The sequence below is a fragment of the Aythya fuligula genome, chromosome Z (genome assembly GCF_009819795.1).
Source record: "Aythya fuligula isolate bAytFul2 chromosome Z, bAytFul2.pri, whole genome shotgun sequence".
NCBI classification, from domain to species: domain Eukaryota; kingdom Metazoa; phylum Chordata; class Aves; order Anseriformes; family Anatidae; genus Aythya; species Aythya fuligula.
In genome coordinates, this window is record NC_045593.1 from 71,827,536 (window position 1) to 71,847,549 (window position 20,014).

Sequence of the window (20,014 nt, forward strand, 5' to 3'; positions counted from 1 at the left end):
CTGTAGTTTGTCCTTTTGGGGCCACAGTTTGTCACCAAAAATAATTTCTGCCTCGGCAAAGCTGGTGGTTACTTGATATGCTTTAATGATTCTCAGAAAGGAGAATCCTGTACAAGGAGAGACACTGTCTATCCTTGTTTGAGTGTATATAGTAGCCTAACCTGCTGCACTTCTAAAACATCCTTCTCCATAGGGTTTAGCAGGATCCAAGTTTTAAACTTTGTGGGTATTGGTACAATGGGAAGACTATAGCTTGTGCAGGTGGTTCAGTTATTTTTAACAGGTTACTTGCTTGAAAATAGTTTTACTCGGTCTTCTCCATTAGCCAAAGTTGTTTGGGTTTTTACCTGGCTTGTCAAAAAGTCTTTCCAAATATTTTAGGAACTTCTGAGTAGAGCATTTTCTTTTCGATTCTCTTCTTTTTAGGAATCTAATCCCACAAACTTTTTTGTACACTTATTTTACTGTCTTCGGTTTCCTATGTGGCAACATGAGATAACAGTAATGAGAGTGCCAAACCAGGCTGAGGTGCCGTTTTATTTTGGGTTGGGGGCCTTGCAAAAGTGTGTTTAGCTGTACAATGGGACCAGCAGAGTCCCACAGACTCCACGGACCAGACAACCCCAAAACGACGGTGGGCACACCGTGATTTACCACATCCTGCTACCTCGAGGGAAGAGGGGCTCGTGTCATGTCCCGGACTCTGCGCTGCCCTGGGCACACTTTACACCCCCCTGCGCCGCACACTGACCCCTTCAGGGCTACGACGAGCCCCGGGGGGAAGTTTTGGGGCCCTCCCTGCCTAATGACTGACCCAATTCCCCCGGGAAGAGGCGAGGTCCCCGCGGGAGGCGGGCGGTGCCGCGGGGCTCCCCTCAGGGCTCCCCTCAGGGCAGCGCCGCCATTTCGGCGACCGCGCGGCCGCCCCGCAGCCCGACAGGGGGCGGCCGAGCCGAGCCGAGCCGAGCCGTGCCGGGGCCGAGCCGTGCCGAGCCCAGCCGGGCTTGTGGGGCCGGGGGAGCCGCCTCCTCGCCTCCACCTCGGCTGTGCGGCGGGGCAGGCACCCGGGCGGGCGGCGGAGAGGCGGAGGTAAGGCAGGGGCGGCGGCGGGTGGGTGCCGGGCTGGGGGACGAACTTCCCTCGGCGGCGGCAGCGGGCGCCCCCCTTCCTTCCCCCCCCCTCCCCCCCCGGCCCGATTTCTCCTGTTTTTAGCCCAAGTGGAGGTGCCCCCCCAAAACACACACTCCCTCTGCCGGACCCCAGCTTCCCCTTCTCCTCCGGGCCGGGTTTGGCTGCGAGCTCCGTGCGTGCCCGCTGGGTTTTGGGGGGTGCTGTGCTCGGCAGCCCCGGCACCCCGCAGGTAGGTGCTGCGCGCATCCCCCCCGCAGGGCTGCGGGGTTTGCTCGGCGAGGTGCTGGTCCCGCAGACCTGCTGCCTGGGCTTGGCGGGGTGTCTGGGTGTCTCGGCCACCCTGCTGGCAACCCAGGCAGGTTTGGAAAACCCCCAGCCTGGCGTCGCCCTCCCGACCCTCTCACCCGCACCGCCGAGGGAGAGGTGAGAGCAGAGGCATGTGGACGGGCGCAGCGCCGCAGGCTGGGGGCTCACCCGCTCACCTCTGTTTCTCTTTTCTTTTTTTTTTTTTTTTTTGGCTAACGCCCCGGTGGCTGCGCTTGGCTTCACGCTAGGGACGAGGTTGGTGAGTTGAGCAGCCGTGCTGCGGACCCGCGTGGTTGAGGGACAGGCTCGGCGTGCCCGGCTTTGTGCTTGGTTTGCTCCTCGAGAAGTGGTTTGTGATCAAAACTTCCTCGCGCACTGGAGGGAGGCGGATTTTGAGATCTCCGCGCACGTCTTTGCATCGTCACGGTGTGACAACCTGACAGCTGGTGTCCCAGAGGCTTACCCAAGAGGCTTGTTGCGGAGAAGTGAGGAATTGCTGGTGCGAGGACCAGCAAACCCTAGAGGTACCCGCTGCTGGCTGAAGAGCTGCAGCTCAAGCATGGAGAGGTCCTGGTTGGTGGGGCTCCTGGGGAGTCCTGCAGCTGGTCCTGCAAACCGTCTGCCTGTCTTCTGGCAAGAGCACTGCCAGATGGCATCCAAAGATGTAGAAGCCTTCTTGCTCCAACCTGGTGGTCAGATCAGCCTGTTCTGAGGCTGGTTGTGGGCAGCACTCATAAACAAAATGTTCCAAATGATGCTGGGGTGTGTCCTGAACCAAGTCGGAGCAAGAACTGGTTGCCTCTTTGATTATCGGAGGGATAAATGGTGGCTGAGGATCCTTCCCGCCCCTGCTCAGATTGCAGTAATTTCTCATACAGACAACAGGGTTGTTTTTATTCCTCAAGCCATTTAATTGCATTTTTACTGTCCTGGTTTCAGCTAGGACAGAGAGATAATTTGCACAGGTATAATTCATCTATAACAAGGGGTGCTGTCACTGCTTGTAAAGAGAGGAACGGAAGGAGAAAATCTTATGGATGTTCTTGAACTGAGGAGTTCACAGTCCGGGTGCTCTTCAGGACGTAGGCGGAGAACCTGTTGCCCTCTCTCCCACCATAGTCAAGCAACTTATCCTAAGTTTCCTATTCATCTGCATACTCTCCTGAGTGGACCAACCTTTGTTTCCTTCTCCTCTCTGGGGAGGAGGGAGGTAAAAGTGTTCCTGGCATGAAAGAGGAAGAGACTGTGCTTTTTGTAGCAGAGACAGTGTGCAGATCTCAGAGCAGGCAGGACAGAAAGAAGAGGAACACAAGGTATGCAGGGTGCAGTCAACCAACACTGGCTTCCAGAAAGTGCTAAAGAGTAAAAAGTGGGGGATGCAGAAGAGTATGGTGTTGTTTGGCACCAGGCAGCTAGGAATTAGGATTTAATAATGTTTGCTACAGTGTTGTTGTAGTAGCCCCTGCTGCTTAGAACAGATTACTGAGCAATGTGAAACTTGGGACTGGACCAAATCACTTCAGCTCCTTTGCTGATACTTTGTCACAATAAATGTTTCTTTATCAGCTGCCAGCAAGCTACTCAGCATCATTCAAGATCCCAGAGGAAGGTACTTGTGTTCTGGAACAGAAACTAAGAAAAGTAGAAAGGGCTGAGTACCCTGGAAACGTGGATCTCAGAGTAATTTGGAGTACTAATTGTTTAGAAATGTTACAGGAAAACCATGTGGTATAATTCTTTGTTCAATATTTAATCTTTACCGTGAGTCAGGTAAACTGAGTTCTCAGAATACAGAAAAAAACAACGTTATTTTCATTTTTCTGTTTTAGGAAATCATTGATGTTTCAGAGGTACCTTGGACAGACATGAGTTTGTGAGCCTCCTCTGAGCAGTGGACTTAGGCCTGTGCAGGTAAGACGGGTACAGGAAGCTGAGATGAGTAGGATGTAACTGGCATCTTAATGCTAGCTGGTGTACATTTAAACTTACTTCTGGGGAAATTTGCAGCATACTACTGCAGTACGTTTATTTGGTGATGGGTAATCAGCATATTAATAGGAAAGAAAAGGTCAAATGGTCACAAAGGAACGACAGGAATGTCTGAAGGTCTAAGAGTAAATATTTCAGAGAGAGACTGAGAGGCTGTCATTTAAGGGATTTCAGATCACACAATAACAGAGGAAAAGGTTTTTCTCCCTGTGGTACTTAAGAAGTCTTGCTGCCACATTTCACTTTCTCATTTCTGCTGAGCTGAGGAAAAGATTCAATAAATGTTAGAGCAGGACCAGAGAGTGGGATTTAAAAAGTTGGGGATGGGAGAAGGATATTAAATAGGGTCATTCTGGCTTGTAAACCGTAACTTTAGTTTGATATTCCTCAGAAAAGATAAAGAGTGACTTAGCCTAATCAAACATCTTCATGGGAACATGCTTCTTATGAGCAGGGGACCCTCCAGTCTAACCCTCCAGTCTAACCATTAGAGATCTTCCAAGATCACTTTGCTCTAAAAAATGTGTTCAGATCTGATTTAAAATATTTGCCTCTTTTGCTGTTGAGGGCATTTTCTTTCTGCGCCACTACAATCAGAAAAAATGCATTTTCTGGTTTTGTTTCAAGGTTGACCATATGGTCGAGCTACTATAAGAGACAGGTGTTTAACGCAGAAGGTCTGTGGCAAATTCCTTGGCCAGTAATGTGCAGTATATCCAGGTACTTGGTAGTAGATTGCCCCTTTGGACTTAAAGCTGAGCCTTTCCTCAGTCTACTGAGGTTGGTTGGTTTTTGATTTTTCTTTTTGTAACTTTAACTTGTTTTGTAACTTGTAATTTATTACCATTTGGGAGTACAAAAAAAAAAAAAAAAAAAAAAGAAACATATCTTAATTAAGCAGCTTTGATGTTTTAAAAGAAATGCAGGCAGACAGATGAATGCAGTCTGTAAATCAGGGACTGGAATGAGTGCTCAACAGACGCGTAAAAAAGCTGGGGGAGGCTTGACACAGCCCATGACCAAATATCACTCTGTGTCTGAAACCAAAGAAACATGGCTGAGAGCTATAAGAAATGAAGTCCTGATTTATTTCTCACTCTTCAGTCATACAAAACTTACTCCACCTATAAATCTTGGGAAAACTGCAATTTGTCTTCTCCATCAGACAGCTGTCTATATTTCAGAGTGACCCAAGCATTCATTAACCAGTACTGCATGGCACAAAAGTTAGTAGTCAACATTTCAGATAGTGCTTCTCTGCAAAATACACAATCATACCATTTTTTTTTCTTTTACTGAAGAAAATATTCAAGAAATGGTCCAGTTCCTGGATCTGGAAACATAGTTAGGTTTTTCCTTAAAAGAAATTTTAAGTGACTTTAAATCTCTCTATGGATTCTGACAGTCTTACAGAATCCTAGAATGGTTTGGGTTGGAACGGACCTTAAAGATCACCCAATTCCAACCCCTCAGTGGTTTTAACGCCATTTTTGCTTTCACAATTAAATGCCTTTGTTTGTCCTGTTCTGGAGTGGCACTGACATGATAATAGAGTGCTCGATAAAGGAAGGCATTGAAGTGGTGTGTATCTATAGTGGTATCAAAACCCACAACTTAAGAAAATTTGAACAAAACAGATATATTTTTGATTCTTTGAGTCTTCAGTTACAGTAATTGTAGAAGTTACATGTAACAACAGAACTCTAGGGTTTTTCTTAGTAAAGTGTGGTACTTCATTTCTAAATGATCCTTTAAAGGAAAAGATAGAGATTCAAAGCTCTTTGACTTGAAATAATCATTACACAGCCTGAGATTAACTATGGTCTTCTCTTTCCACAAGAATGGAAAGTTGCATATGTGTCCTCATTGAGGGTTAGTACTGAATTGCAAACAGGAAATGTGAAAATGGTGTTGGCTATAAGCTATAATAGTTACTTTTTTCTTCTAAGATAGAATTGACTTTAACTTGTAAAAGCGAAGATGTTTGCAGAAAGCTGGCATGGATACTTCTTCAACACCTGTTCCCTACAATTAACAGGCACTAATGAGTTAAGGTTACTTGGATACTGCGAACTATCACCTAATAAGTATGTGTCTTAACAATCTCACTGTTCATCCTTTTCAAAATAAAACTGCATCTTGAAATGTCAGTCACAACTGATAATAAAGCACACACGAGTTAATAGGCATATCTGGTTAAAATTAATGAAAGCTCTTCCCCAGAAGGGCAGATAAAGGAGGCTAATGTTTCTGCATTGGCCAGGGATGAGCTTTTGTTCATGGGCTCTCATTACCTGCACAAAATATCCTTTAATCCCTTAAAAAATTAAAGGAATCTAATAGGATGTGTAAGGTTGTGTCATGTCATATCTGCTGTACCCTGTGCTGACTCTTGGCCTTTCTGAGGCTGAAATCCAAGTGCAGATTTGAGTAGCATCATCTTGTATTATGCGCAGGGAAAACTCAAGTTCATGGGCTGCAATTCATCAAGTTACTTAGTTGGTTATCCAAAATTGGGCTATATGAATTGCCTACAGTAACCATATATTAAATGCAAAAATTGAGAAAAATTTGGAATGGAATGCTTGATGGCAACAAAAAAACTTCAAGCATCTGTGGTCCCAATTTAGTTGCAAAGTACTTGAATTAGCAAAAGAGAGATTCCACTTTAGAGATTGATTAACGAGCTCATTGCGAATATTCCTAATTAAGCTCCCTATACAACCGGTGAAAGAACTGACCTTTTACATTGGTGATTGAGAGCAGACACATGTGGGAGTCTGAAATCCGTTCCCTTTTTCCTATTTCTCTCAAACAGGAGTGCACAAGAGTGATGGGTGTGGGCCTGACCACCTTAGTTCTATGTCTAATTTACACAAATAAAATTAGGCAGTTGTAGCTACTCTCTTAGTTTCCCCCCACAGGTTTTTTTTTTTTTTTTTTTTTTTTTTTTTTGAGTGAGAATGGATTTCAACATACGTCTTTCATTTAAATAAGGGAAAGATACTGGTTGACAGTTGCTGTCCAGCCCCTCACGTCTCAGGCAAAATGTTGAGATTCAGGTAATAGCAGCAGCATATTGAACTCTTTGTCTTTAGAATTTTCCCTCTTTTTCGTTCTCATATAGCCACAGATGTATTTTTTAGCTCTTGCATTCTGATTGAACATGTTCCATTATGGTGAACATACTTTGGGAATCAGATATTCTTAGAAATCTGAAGTGGGAAAAATCCATGTCGAGAAGTGTTGTCATACGTAGGGAATGGCATGGAGGCCCAAGGCTTTCAAGGTCTTTTGGGAAGCAGTTAAACCGATGAAGACAGATGTTGATTTAAACCACGGCCTGGCTCTGCCTGTACAGAGAAAGCAAAGATGGTAGGGGAGTGGAATAAATTTTAGATCTATGTCCGTATTGTAAGTATTTTCAGATTAATCTTGTCTGGTTATGAACTGAAAGCTGATAGAAGAGAGAGATGTTGTCGATAATAATTTCAACCAACTTATTGTAAAAAGCCATGCTGTAGTTATTAAATATGCTGCAGAGGAAGATGGGTTCTGTGTCTCGTAGGGATGTGTCTATTTGCAAGATAAGGATCAAGGCTGGAAATGGACTTCTTGATCTTGGGAGCTCTAAGCACCATTATTTTTTACTTCTGAGTGTAAGGAGCTTTGTTGTTATATTCTGACATTAATATGTCAGACAGATGAGTCATGCTATATTCTCTTCTGTTTTGTAAGTTAAAATCTTTGTAGCATACAGGACTCCAGGAAGGTCTGTCTGTCTTATGCATCTCTGCACCTTGGACCTCTTTCTGCATAGGAGAAGTAACTAGAGAAGTAAAATCAATGCAGCGTCTAAATGCAAGAGTTTCAGATTGTAAAGCAACTGGCATATTCTGTGGGAAGACCACAAAATATTTTTCAGTGCAGAGAGAGAATACATAGAGGCACTATCCACACCTTTTTCGAAAAGGTCATCTTCAACAGAAGGTGGTGATACCAATCACCCCAACATCCATACCAACATTCACTGAAGTACTCTACTTGCTTAACTTAGACCACTGAGTGCTTTTTGTAAACAAGTACCAATTTGAGAAATGTTTGGACTGAGGAATTTAAAGCCTACCAAAATGGGAAAATTACCAGATTCCCACAAAGAAGCCAAGTATAAAAGATTTTACCTCTTTCTGATGTGTGGTTTTCATAAGGCTGTCAAAAATTATAAGGCATGATATCAGTTCCATTTGCACGGCTTCCCAGGAACAGCGGCTGTATTGCTTATCTTTTAAGAAGTTGAAGATTCTTTGGAAGTACTTCTTCACACTGAGACCTGTGCTTTTTAGGATCCATGTCTGAAAGCTGTTTCTTGGTTTTGGTATCTCTTCTAGCACGCATGTCTCCAGTTCTTCAATTTGATGATGAATTCCGTTTTGGAATTTCTCAATAGTGCTTGTACTCCAAGCACCTTTGGGAAGGTTTCTGCTGAATAGCTGGAAGGTCTGCTGGAGGAACTCGTAGATAACCACTGTGACATTCTTCTTTGTGACCTTCGTAATCAACACGGGAAACCTGAAATCAGTTTTTTCGTTGAGACACGGCTGAGAAAAATATCCACCCATTTTGCGCAGAAAGTTCATGTTCTGGTAGTTTGCTTCGATTCCTTGGAAAAGGCAAACGGGGTGTGAGATTTTGGAGCACAAGGCCAAGGCAATGCAAAGTTGCAGCAAGCTCCTCTGAACCAAGATGGTCATGCTGACAAAGTGGTCAGCATTACTTGCCATTGTGCAGATCTGTAAGCCTGCGGTTTCTCGGTCGTCTTTTCTGTGTTCACATGCGGCTTTTTCGTGACTCTGAATTTATTTCCCCTGTGTGACATGTTGGGTATTACTCATTTTGTAGGAATTGTGTTTCTGTCAACTGTGATTCTGGCCAAGTTTTGCTGTTGCTTTCAGTTGCAAAGGCTTGCTCATTTCTACTCTAACTTCATTTCATTAAAAGAAGAGTAAGTGAATCAGTATGGTTAGTCAGTGGACATGGGCAGATCAGCATCTGATAATGGCATTTAGTCTTCTTATTCTTACTAGAATTGCTTTATGCTGAGAAATTTTATTTTTATGGTTAAGTTGGAAAACAGTCTGAAAAAGGATCGCATCCCTAGCTAACAGTTATGTGCCCTAAGCAAGATGTAATTTTGTCGATTTAAAAACAGATGTGTTTTTTTTTTTTTTTTGTAGGACAAATTGTTTTGTTTGGGGAGTGGCTTAAATTTTATTAGCAAAAGAACCCTGTTGTTGCCACAACAGCATCGACTCACTAGGGCATTTGTTGCTATCACAATGTTGGCAAAAAGAAGTGTGTACAACTCCTAGGGCAGATGCCTTTTTCCCCAGTATCTCTGATCATCTGCTGCTCAGAAGAGCTTTCTTCTACTTTACCACCAGGTGAACGAGCCTAGATTTTGACTAAATCCGTAATTTAGTCAAAATTTTGGACACTGTAAACTAAATTTTTGACACCATCAAGTGTTCTTTTAGGTAAAGAAGAGGAGTTCTTTATCATGCAGAGAAGGCAGCTTCTGTTCTGAAGCCTCCTCCTGTGAAGATAAGCTCTCAGGGAGACTGAAATTTCCCTGTGCTGGTAGCAAAATGCCCTGTTTTTGGGACCATCCTAGCCAGAATAACGCTGGAATGGGTCACCCAGCGTCAGGCCACTGCAATTCCAGTGCAGTTCTGTGGGTGTCGAGGCTGTGGGCCAGCTGGTAGCAGGGCTACCTGAGGCCGTGCTAACCGAAGTGCCCCAGCAGCCTCATCCTGCTGTGGTGGCAGTTCAGAGACCAACCTACGTAAGTGGAGCACTGCGGGTTGGCAGGGGAGGGCTCGCTTGGTGTGTCAGCTCCTGAACATGCACCAGGGAGGTGCCACGAAGCCAGCGGTCAGCCCGCTTAGCTGGCTCCTGTGATTGCAGTATGGGAGCTCAACGGAGATTGAGTGGGACGACTGGGTTGGGTATTAAGATGAGCAGAAGTTACAGGGCATTTTAGCCAGCGGATTTTCCTCTCTTGTGGGAATCTCTGAGGATTGCTAAATCTGTATGTGAACTGACCTGATCTGGTCGCTGAGGCGTATAGTTTGCAAAGCCGGGGGATGTGCCCTCATCTAATTCAGCCTGCTTAATTGCAGGGATATTTCAAAGAGGATATGGAAAATGGCGAAGTGCAAGAATGTTTGGTGTGAGCAGCAAAGGAACTCCTGGATGCTCTTGAGATTATAAAATATTTTCCTAAAATTAATGCTTGGGAGGATCTGTTACAGTGTGACAGACTGAAAGATTGCTATGGATGAGCAGTTTCTTTAGCAAGCTCCATGATGACTTTAGCAGGTATACTACCTACTGATGTGGTAGTGCTCCTGTGGTTATTTTCCTTGTTTTGCTACTGCTGATGGTGATGCTGTAGTAATAATTGTGGTGTTGTCATAAACTATTAAGAGTAGGAGATCTTCAGAGAAGTTATGAATGAAGCTGTGGTAAGTATGGTTTTGTGATTGAAAGACTGGACACAGAAGAAGGATATGGCAGGTATAATGCATGGATATGCCACAGAAACCCATCAGTGAGACATTCAATTGCTTTATCTTTCCACTGTTCTTATTTTTTTAAAGGAAGGGTTATTTCATTTCTCTAGCTCTATGCTGTATCTGTATAGTTGAGCACAGACATATGGCTTCTAGTATGTAAGGGATCTAAACTTAATTGGAGGCATTGCGTTTGTCGTATATCTTTACATTTTCTTGAAGTCTGTGCACATATCAAAATGATTTAAGCTAACCTGTAATTACCATGTAGTGTTTTGACGATCAAAACATCTAACTGAAGTTAATCGTCATAAAAGATTACTGAAGCTTGTGCTGGAGGAATAACCGTATGTTCTGAAACTGCATCTGTCACAAAAGACTGCAGGACACCGTCACAACACACACACAAGTCACAACTCACAGTCTAAATCAGTAGCAAATATTACTCTGCTTTGACTTTTTTTTATGTTGACACAAAGTGAGAGCTAAAACAAGGCAGTGGAGCATGTCTTTTTCAATTGAAGTTAAAGTGTCAGAGGATTCTGGCTTGATTGACTTGACTGAGCAGAACAAAAGTAAGTAGTGGACTGAAACAGACCTTGATGCATGGCTGGAAGTGTGTAGTGAGAGATTAGTTAAGTGTGTTGAAGTGCGTTTATTCAAGGTGGCATATGGGAATAAAACAAGTTGGATCCGGGTCTAGGTACAGCTGGAGTAATTGCATTTAGGAGAGACCTCCATTTAGTAACACGGGAGGGACCAGGGTCTGGCCCAAACACTTCACCATCAGGAACGCAGTTTTAATGGGCCATGGTTTTGGTGGCTCAATTCAGAATTATGTGCCAATTCATTTCACCTTCACACTGGCTCAAGCTTTGTAGAGAAAATCTCAGACCTACACAAAACTTCAATTTGGCATATATATGCATTGCTCTCTTGCATTAAGTGGAACAACATCGGCATAAATCAAAAGCAACACAGAAAAACAAATTAGTGTTGCGAGGCAGAAATGGATCTGATCCATTGTTAAATGGAGTTTTTTGTTTGTTTATTTGTTTTTGGTTTTGTATTCTGTTTACACACTGGAGTGAATAATCACATCCCCATTCATTCTTTGTCTTCCTTGCATTGTGATTTCATAGATGATCCATGACCTATTCGGCTGTTGTGAAAAACATCACATTTTCAGTGGGAGATTGAGCAATAATTAAAAGTCTTTTAGGTGTCATAGGAGTAACCGAAGAAACTTCCTTTTTTCCCAGAAGAATAAGCAAGGAAAAAACCATCTACAGTCACTTCCAGATGAGTTGATTGTAGGTGGTGAAGGACTGAGATGTGTTCACTGTGGATGAATATTTTGGCCTTGGTTAGAGATCACCGGCATGTTGGCTTGGTGCTTCTTATCTAGGCACAAGTGAAGATGGCTGCTCTCTGGGGAAGTTACATTGTCTCTACACAATGTTTTGTGCAACTGCCTTTCTTGGAGGACATCTGTTTACCCACAGGAAGATTGCCATCTGAATTAAAACTCTCCTCTCCTCAAAAATCAGAGAAGAAGAGAAACACTGCAAACCATACACTCTGAGACCAGTCTCATCACACAGGCCATTTCTGAACGTGTTGTTGGCTGTTACTGCAGACATACAAATACTTTCCCCATGGAAATGAGAAAAATGATTTGAATGAACAAAGCAGGAGCTATGAATCTGTGTTTTTGTTTCAGTGCTCCAGGTTTTCTGAAACTTTGCATTACATTCTTTCCTCCCAAGCACTCATCTGGAGTTTGGTCAAAGGAACTAGAGTCCGTGGAAGAACTGTATTTTCTAGAAATACAGAAAGAAAAAATGTTTTTGTTGTTTTAAAAAAGAAGTTTAATTCCATTATAGATTTTGTATGTTTGTAAGAAGTAGGAGCAGGGTGTCTGGTGGCTGTACTCACACAAGCTCAGCTGTCCTTCAGCAATGGCTAAAAAACTTTATTTGTACTGTAGATCCTATTTTGTGCCCTAGGAGCTGAGGATGTGAAAGTTTTGTGGCTCAAGTAGGAGCTGAAAACAAAATTCAGAAGTTAAAGCTGAAGCAACAGGTCCAGTGCAAATGTCTAGGAGTCAAGTGAATCAAACTGAGATCCCCATCTGAATTCACCTAGATGATGCCTGCATTCAAATTGCCATTTAGTTTTCCTGTATTTTAAATGTATCTTTACAAGGTAAACATACCTAGCTACTACATGCCTTGGGATTTTGTCAGGCTTTATCCAGGCTTTGTGTCAAGGTTGTCTGGTGGGTGTGTCATGTGTAATGCTGGGAAAAATGGGGGAAATAAGTGGCCAAGAGCAAGTCTGTTTTGAATCCAGGTGACGCTGTAAGTCCTTAGAGAGAGGCTACATGAATTTCTGGATTATCCTTGTTTCATTCAATACTGGCCTATGTGCTTGCTGAAGAAGTGGTGATAACCTAACTCTGTTAGGTTATATGCCAAAAGCTTGCCAGCGTCAGAGCACAGAGGCAGTGTCAGGGAGAGTCCACGTAACACTTGTGTGGGCTGCCCCAGGCCCATCACGGGAGCCATCAGCCCAGCAAGGCCCATCCTAAGGGCAGGTGGGAACCCAAATTAAGGACTGTGAGGAAGGGCTGCCTCCAAGCTGCCCCAGCAGAGCCTCAGCCCTGTGGGCTGGTAGAAGAACCCATCAAGAAGGACCAGAGCTGGAGCACCTTACAGACTGCGGCCTGGAGGTATGGGACACGTTATGGGATGCAGGAGCTGAGCATTTCAGGATTGCACGGGACTTACCAAGGGGTGTTCAGTGAGCATGTGTGTGTGCATGGGTACTGTGTACGTGTTTGTGTGTGTGTGTTCCTTGCAGCAAGTTGGACCTGGAGGCACGCAGCTCTGGCAGCCTTGCCTCTATGGGGCTGCCAGATTCTGCCCACCCTAACAAATTATGGTAATTTTCTCTCAGCTGGGGACCAGCAATTCCAATAGGAAATCCACAGTCTCATCTAAATGCTTATGAAATACCCACCTCACCCTGTATTTACCTTACTGAAGGCTGTACAAGTGAAGGAACACCTGCAGGGATCAGTCTTTACTGGAGAATCTGCCATGGAGAAGGTAAAAGGGCCACATATACCCTGCTGGGAAAACAGAGGTGGAATACCTTACAGAGACTGTTCTTCCAAGGGAATTTCCATCTGGCTGCTCTGTCAAATTCTTCGTGTTAGATTTCTGTGACTTAGCTGTTCTCATCTGCTTGCAATCAGTTGTAATAAACAGTTAGCATAACATTATTATTCATCCATCTTGGCAGCCAGTAAAATAACATGAAAAAAGCATCTCCACAAGGATGCCAGATAAAACGTTCCTAATGCTTTCTCACTTGCCATAATCACCACTAGTCTTTAAAGTTGTTCAGTCATGTGTTAATATGTTCCTGTAGCAGATGAGAAACCAAGAGGCTAGACAGTTTTCCAGGAGACAGACTCACTTCTTTTTCCCATTTCTTTCTTTCTTTCTGGGAAGACTGCAAACATTTCTATATATCTTGTCTCAGATGTGAAAAACCCTCAGACCTGAATCACCAAATCCAATAAATGTGATAAGGAAAGCTCCACCCAGCCAACTTATTTACCCCCAGCTGCAGCGGAAATGTTTCATGCTTCATATGTTTTTAGAGATCTTTGTCAGTCAAATTACTTTTGGGAATAATCATCTAACAGGGCACAGGCGATGTAGAGCTGAGAGTGAAGTTTTACGACACACAGCCAAACTGATCTGATAGCTAGCGTATACCCAGAGATGTAGTCGGGTCTCTCTCTATCTCCTGTTTGGCCTTAGGACTGTTTCAGCCCAGGAAATTAATCTGACAGACAAGTCAATCCTCTTCTCTCTCCCTGAGGAAAAAAATAATGAGAAAAAAAAAAAAAAAAAAAAAAAAAAACTTTGTATCTTCAAGAGGCTAATTAGAGCAGAGCTGGTGCTGACACATAGGGAAGACTAGCATGGCTGCTAGCATGGGGGCAGGATGTACTTTCATCAGGTCACTGAGATGGTAAGTTTAGGTTTATTTATTTTAGGTTATTTATTTCTCATGGTAGGGTCTCTAGTGTTTGGAGTGATGCTGGCAATTTGGATCGGGTCTCTTTGCCTTCAAACTTCTTTAAAAGGAGATGTGACACTGAGGCACCACAAGGCTGAAAACCTGGTATTCTGAATTGAGGAGCCTGGGCTGGGTAGAAAGCAACCTGAAGCATTTGTGTCATCTTTTCTCATCGTGACATCCACAAATCCCATTTTCTGGGACAGGGAAGCCTTAGCTATATTGCAGAGTGTCTTAGTTCCTCGTGTCACGCGGTTGGGTCTGAAACTGGCTGCAGAATGTAGGACAGCTCCGAGCCATTTTAAATCAAAGCAGCTGAAGTGAAGAAACTAACCAAATTTAACCTAAAGTTTTTGACTGTGAAATGTTTGCTACTGTCCTCTCTCTTACAGAGTTGATGCCAGTAAAAATCAGTGTTGCATGTTAGCCTGTGTGAGCATTAGAGGCCACAAACATGCATTAATATCATTAGCATGTATCTGGAATTGAGCATTGCTGTCAATTGTAGTTGCGGTGGAGTTTTTGTGAACAAACATGATGCGAGGGTTAAGACAGAGAGTACTGATGTTGACTTGAGTGGACAACAGAAGTAATAACCAGGCCCATTCCTGTTTTTTTTTTTTTTATTATTATTATTAACCATGCACAGCAAATGTCAGTTTGTCAAGTTAGCTTTGTTTGCCACAAAGTGGTCGTATCAGGAAAATGGCCATTACCGGCAGCTCCAACAGCCTGTCTCGCTAGGGATCTCGGCTAAAGGACTGTGGTAAATGGCCATGAGGGTGCTGGTCTCTCACCGTGGTTGTTTGTGCTTGCAAAGATTTCTGCAGCAGGACAGATGCCAGGGGCAGCTCGCATTGCTCCATGTAAATACATCCGCGTCTGCCGTGTACACAGGAGTGTTTGGGGTCCATCCGTTCTCACAACACGTGCCACATCAGAAGTAGTTCAGACCTCCCGTTTGAAATCCCACAGTAAATCCAGCGGCATTCAGTCAATTTGCTGTGTAGTTTGTTTTTTTTTCACTGCAGAGTGAAGAGCTATTGGTAGTTTGTGTTTTGCGACTTGGGGTTTTGTCAAAGTCCATCTGTGAAAGAGCTGTGTGGGTTTCCTAAGTCTTTTATCAGCCTTTGCTTATTAGGAGGTTGTTTGGACAACACGAGAGGAGATTGCTGCTGGAATTAGTGACTAGGGCGTGTGCTTTTTAACACGGTGCAGTTAGTAAGTCGTCTAGGCTTCTGTCACCAGTGCATGTTCTGAAATTGCTCTGCACACCACGGGCAACCGAGCAGGCGAGCACATGACAGATCAATGTTTTAGATGGCATCCAAGCACAGGACTTGTTGATGTGCCAAAACTGCACACCAGTTCACTGTAAAGCTTGTTTTGAAGGATACAGGAGTGACAGCTCTAAAACCCCTGACAGAATACAGAGTAATAGTTGGCCAGGTTTTTGTCTGGACACCTGTATGTTAAGCCAGCAGAGGAACTGTGGCAAACGTCCACGACAGGCATTGACTAAACAGCCACCCCATCACTCCAGAGGCCTTGCTTTCATTGTAATCTTCTTGCTGTCTAAAAAAGGATCATAAAAATAGTATTCAATAATATAACGTCTTTGCACAGAACCTGTGAAAAAAGGGTGCGAAGTCCTTTTACAATAACAATTCATTAGAGAGCTGCTGCAGCTGCTCATGAAGATACTTGTGTGAGGAACAGCTTGAAATACCGATACTCTACAAGGATTATTGGCTAAGAGGAAGCAACAAGACCCTTCCTAGAAGGCCTGAAAATAAGCCCTTACGACACACGTAAGAGTAAATTATGGAAGATAAATGTGTTATGCTAGTGACTTAGCAGTCACCTTTTGTGAACCATGATTCAGATCTGGATTAGCTGTCTGGACACGTGTCAGCACTGCTGTTGGGATGGATGTTGAGCACTGCAAGCAGGACGCAGCTCTGGGCACAAAACCCAAAAATTATTTGTAACAGTGATGTTAGCAGGGTCATGGACAGGTTGATGATTTTTGGGAAAGAATAAAACTGGGCCCAGTGAACAAGATCCCTTGTAGTTCAGTGCTCCTGTTGACTAAAACTAACAATGGCCTGGAGACCCTGACGTGTGCACATCATCCTAAAACTTCTTCCCTAACAACTTCCTAAATGCCTCTGGTGCTTTTGTAGAGATCTACAGCAGAGTCTTAGTGTGATGAGAGGAGAATTCGAGCTGATAACAGGATTTTATTGTCAGATTTAAAACACATACCTACTGTGTACAACATACATGTATTTAGGAGGCTAAAAGGTTTTTATTTTGAGAATCACCTTGTGCTGCTGTTAATGCAGCAGGTTTTATCTGCCATGCAACATCCTTGTACCAAGAAGGTGAAGCAACTGAAGTTCCTCCTGCAGGTCCCAATCCACAAGGTGGTACCAGGAGAACCCTTGAGATGTGCCGCTGCTTTTGGCAGCTTTATGTTGGTTTTGATTACCTCTGATGCTATGACACGTTAGCATAAAAAAGTAGAAATGTTCTATATGAAAAACTTGTTCAGCAGTTAGACCTTTTTTATACTGTGTTAGTTTAAGGATATGGAAAGAGAATTACTTTCATCCAGCAGATAGAATTGAGAAAGCAGCAGACAGGCTTTCTGGTGCAGAAAAGGAGTCTGCACACACTCCTTGCTTGCGGTGCCATTGCTTAAAATGTAAAAACAATTCTGATTGTCCTGCATTTTTGAACTCAGACAGGAACTTCTGGGTCTGGAGACCTCTATTTGACATTCAGTTCTTGTCTACAACTGTGCAGTTAGTGTGGCACCCATCTTTCTGTTCATAAGCCAGGAAGTAGGAAAAGAGGTGAAATTTATTATGAATTTATTATGAATTTATTAAGTCTGTGAAATAGACATTTTGACCTTTTTAATACCTGTCTGAGCTCAGAGCAGTCTTCAGTTTAATCTAGTACTTTAAGCAGCACTCTTCAAGACTGCTGAAATGTTTTCCTAACAGGAAGGCAGTAGGATCTTATTTTAGGCTGGGCTGATCCTGGACAGCACAACAGAGCTACAGTTTGCACTGCAGGTAGGTCATTTGCTTGCATACCATTTGTGTGGCTCTGGATTTCCCCCGAGGTCTTTTTCAGTAACTCTCTGGAGCAAAATTGCATTTGGAAGACCCATTTTTAAAAGACAATTCCCACTTAGATGGTTCCTTCCATCCAGTGATTATAGGCAAGAAGGGACAGCTCAGTGCCTGTGTTGTTTGAGAGAGATGAGGGGAGAGAGCAGAGTTTGCATTCACCTCTCCTTTCCTTTAGTCACTGCTTCCTCCCCTTTACTGTCAGAAAGATGCCTTTCTTTTTCACCAGCATTTTGGTTCCAGGCAACCAGGACAGCACTAGGCTGGACTGACCAGTTTGGGCACTGCACCTGGTTAAAAGTCCCTCACTTGTAAGCAGAGCTGTCCACTCCCTGTCTCAGAGGAAAGCAAGGACTTGCAGGACCTCTGGTTGCAACACGTTTTATGTCTACAACCTTCTGTGTCTTGGTGAGGTTGTGAAGGGAAGTAACTTTGGGTAACCTGCATCAAATCCTTTTGGTGCTAAAAGGGGTAAGATTTTCCTCCCATTCTTTTGTATTTTTTAAAAATTAGAATATTTTACTAAGTGGAAGGAAAGTGCTGTTCTGGCTTTTATTTTATTTCATTTTATTTATTTTTTCTATCCAACTTATCCCCTTGTTTTGGGCTACCTGTACTTTGTAGATGTGTCATTTCAGCGGCAAAGAGTTTCATTAACTTGGTGAGGGCTTTTGTTGTCCTTCTATAGCTTATGCAGGAGGTTAATTTAAAGTGCTCCACAGGAAGGGTGTTGACAGCAGTGGTTGCCTGGCAAAAAAATAGTAATTATATGATGTACCTATCCTCTCCCAGCATTGGGTAAGAAGGGAGGGGAACTCCCAGCTGAGCGCTCAGCACTGAGCTCCTTCACTCTGGATGGAATTTGGGTGGAAGAATTAATTGAGATTTTGCATCTATGTAAAGAGAGTTGGGATGGGATATACACTTAGGCCTTTGGATATTGAACAGAAGAGATCAATGGTAAGCAGTTTTGAAGGAATTTGGTTTCTTGTAATGAACATCTTTGTATGTAATACATATCCTTATAAGTTACATCTCTATAAGAAACAACTTGTGATGTTTATAATGGAGTCTTGGACAAGATAATTTCCTGAACTAAAATATTTTCCCCTCAAATTTGTTGTGGTTGTCAGCCCCAGTTATGTTTATTAGCAATTGGAGGCCTGATTTCTTCCTTCAATGGGATAACGATAATTTGGCTTGGAGGAGGTGCATTTCACAGAATCACAGATTCTGTGAAGGGATTGGAAGGGACCTTGAAAGATCACCTGGTCCAATCCCCCTGCCGGAGCAGGAACACCTAGGTCAGGTCACACAGGAACGCGTCCAGGTGGGTTTTGAATGTCTCCAGAGAAGGAGACTCCACAACCCCCGTAGGCAGCCTGTTCCAGTGCTCTGTCACCCTCACCGTAAAAAAAAAAGTTTTGTCTCATATTTAAGCAGAACCTCCCATGTTACAGCTTAAGCCCATTTCCATTTATCAGATGTTTGGAAAATACAACAAATGCTTATTCCTCCACTTCTGAGTAGTGCAGCCTGCCTGGCAAGGCAGAACAGCTGCAAAATGCCTGGGGGCCGTGTGTCCTTCGTGCAGGGGTCTGCACACCTCTCAGGGACATCTGAATGCTGGTAGCAGAGCTGCTGAGACTGGATCTTAAGGAACTGGAGTCAAGCTATCAAAATAGTATAAAGAGTGCCTAGATTGGTGGCACTGTCAATAATATATTGACTGTACATAATCCTAGTCTGTGTTCCACATTTTACTATGGAATTGGGTTTTATGGCATAGAACTGGTGTCTCAGACCCTGCTTCTGGGAGAGGTCTGAATTTAGACACATAGTGGGCAATTTGTCATAAGTCAGAGAGCAAAGAGTACTCCCAGGGGCTTCCAGGTAGAGTTCTGCCTTAACTACCACAACTAGTCTTAACAGCTAAATTTTCACACCCCCCCCAAATAAAACTAGTCCTCTGAGGATCAAGTCATTTGGCCATGTCTTAGCACTTCTACGAACCACCTGAAAGTATTTCTATTGAAAACAAAGTCTCTGCATCACCTTACCAGACCTGTCAGAGCTGTTGAGATGGATCCCTTCAGTTTCCTGATCAAAAAAAAATCTAGTTCCGGAAAACTGTTCAGTGTGTTAAGAGTCCAAATGTACACACAAATTGGAGAATCGCCTACATAAGTTCAAACACAGAGACCTTTACACTGCGTGCCCTCGGTGAATGAGTAACTGCTGTGTTGTCTGTTAGTCACAGATCGATGGAGAGAGCTGCTGTGCTGGAAGGAGGCGCAGGTAAGGGAGGGAAGATGCTGGTCCCTGTAGCCTCGGAGCCAGACTTTTGCATTTTCTCTCATCTCTAAGGTTTATACCCTTTATACCGTTTGTCTTTATGATCCTCAGAAATCTGTATTTTCAGACAATGATTTAGAGGATGCCTTAAGTCCCCTCAATACAAAATCCTGCTATTTCTTCAGAGGGGGGGGGGGGGGTACAGTTTCCAGGGCTAATGAACAAGACAGTGAAAGAGAGGTGGCTATCAACCAAATAAATGAAGGAGTAGAGGACACACGGGAGACAAAGGTGAACCCATGAAGTAAATCAAATTCATTCTCTAATCTTTGATCTGCCCCAGGAGGCCTTATGAGTCGTGCCCATACTTTCCCAAAAACCTGAGATGGCATATTCTCTCACTTCTACTGTTTCCTGCTCTGCCTGCAGGTTGAAAATGCTGTTTAATAACTATGACCCATGACAATTCTAGTTTAAAAA

The 20,014-nt window shown here is 43.5% G+C and overlaps 1 protein-coding gene across 3 annotated transcripts in view; it reads left to right on the forward strand.

Moving 5' to 3' along the window:
• Nucleotides 1-1,012: 1,012 nt before the first annotated feature.
• MOB3B (MOB kinase activator 3B) overlaps nucleotides 1,013-20,014 on the forward strand; it is an 88,913-nt gene continuing 69,911 nt past the window's right edge. For 2 of the 3 annotated variants that reach the window (XM_032205927.1, XM_032205930.1), the window contains exons 1-2: nucleotides 1,013-1,089; nucleotides 3,267-3,348. The gene's annotated coding sequence lies outside the window, so the exon portion shown is untranslated. Of the gene's footprint in view, nucleotides 1,090-1,332; nucleotides 1,361-3,266; nucleotides 3,349-20,014 lie in introns of those variants that run through there. The other variant, XM_032205928.1, reaches the window with a different exon arrangement.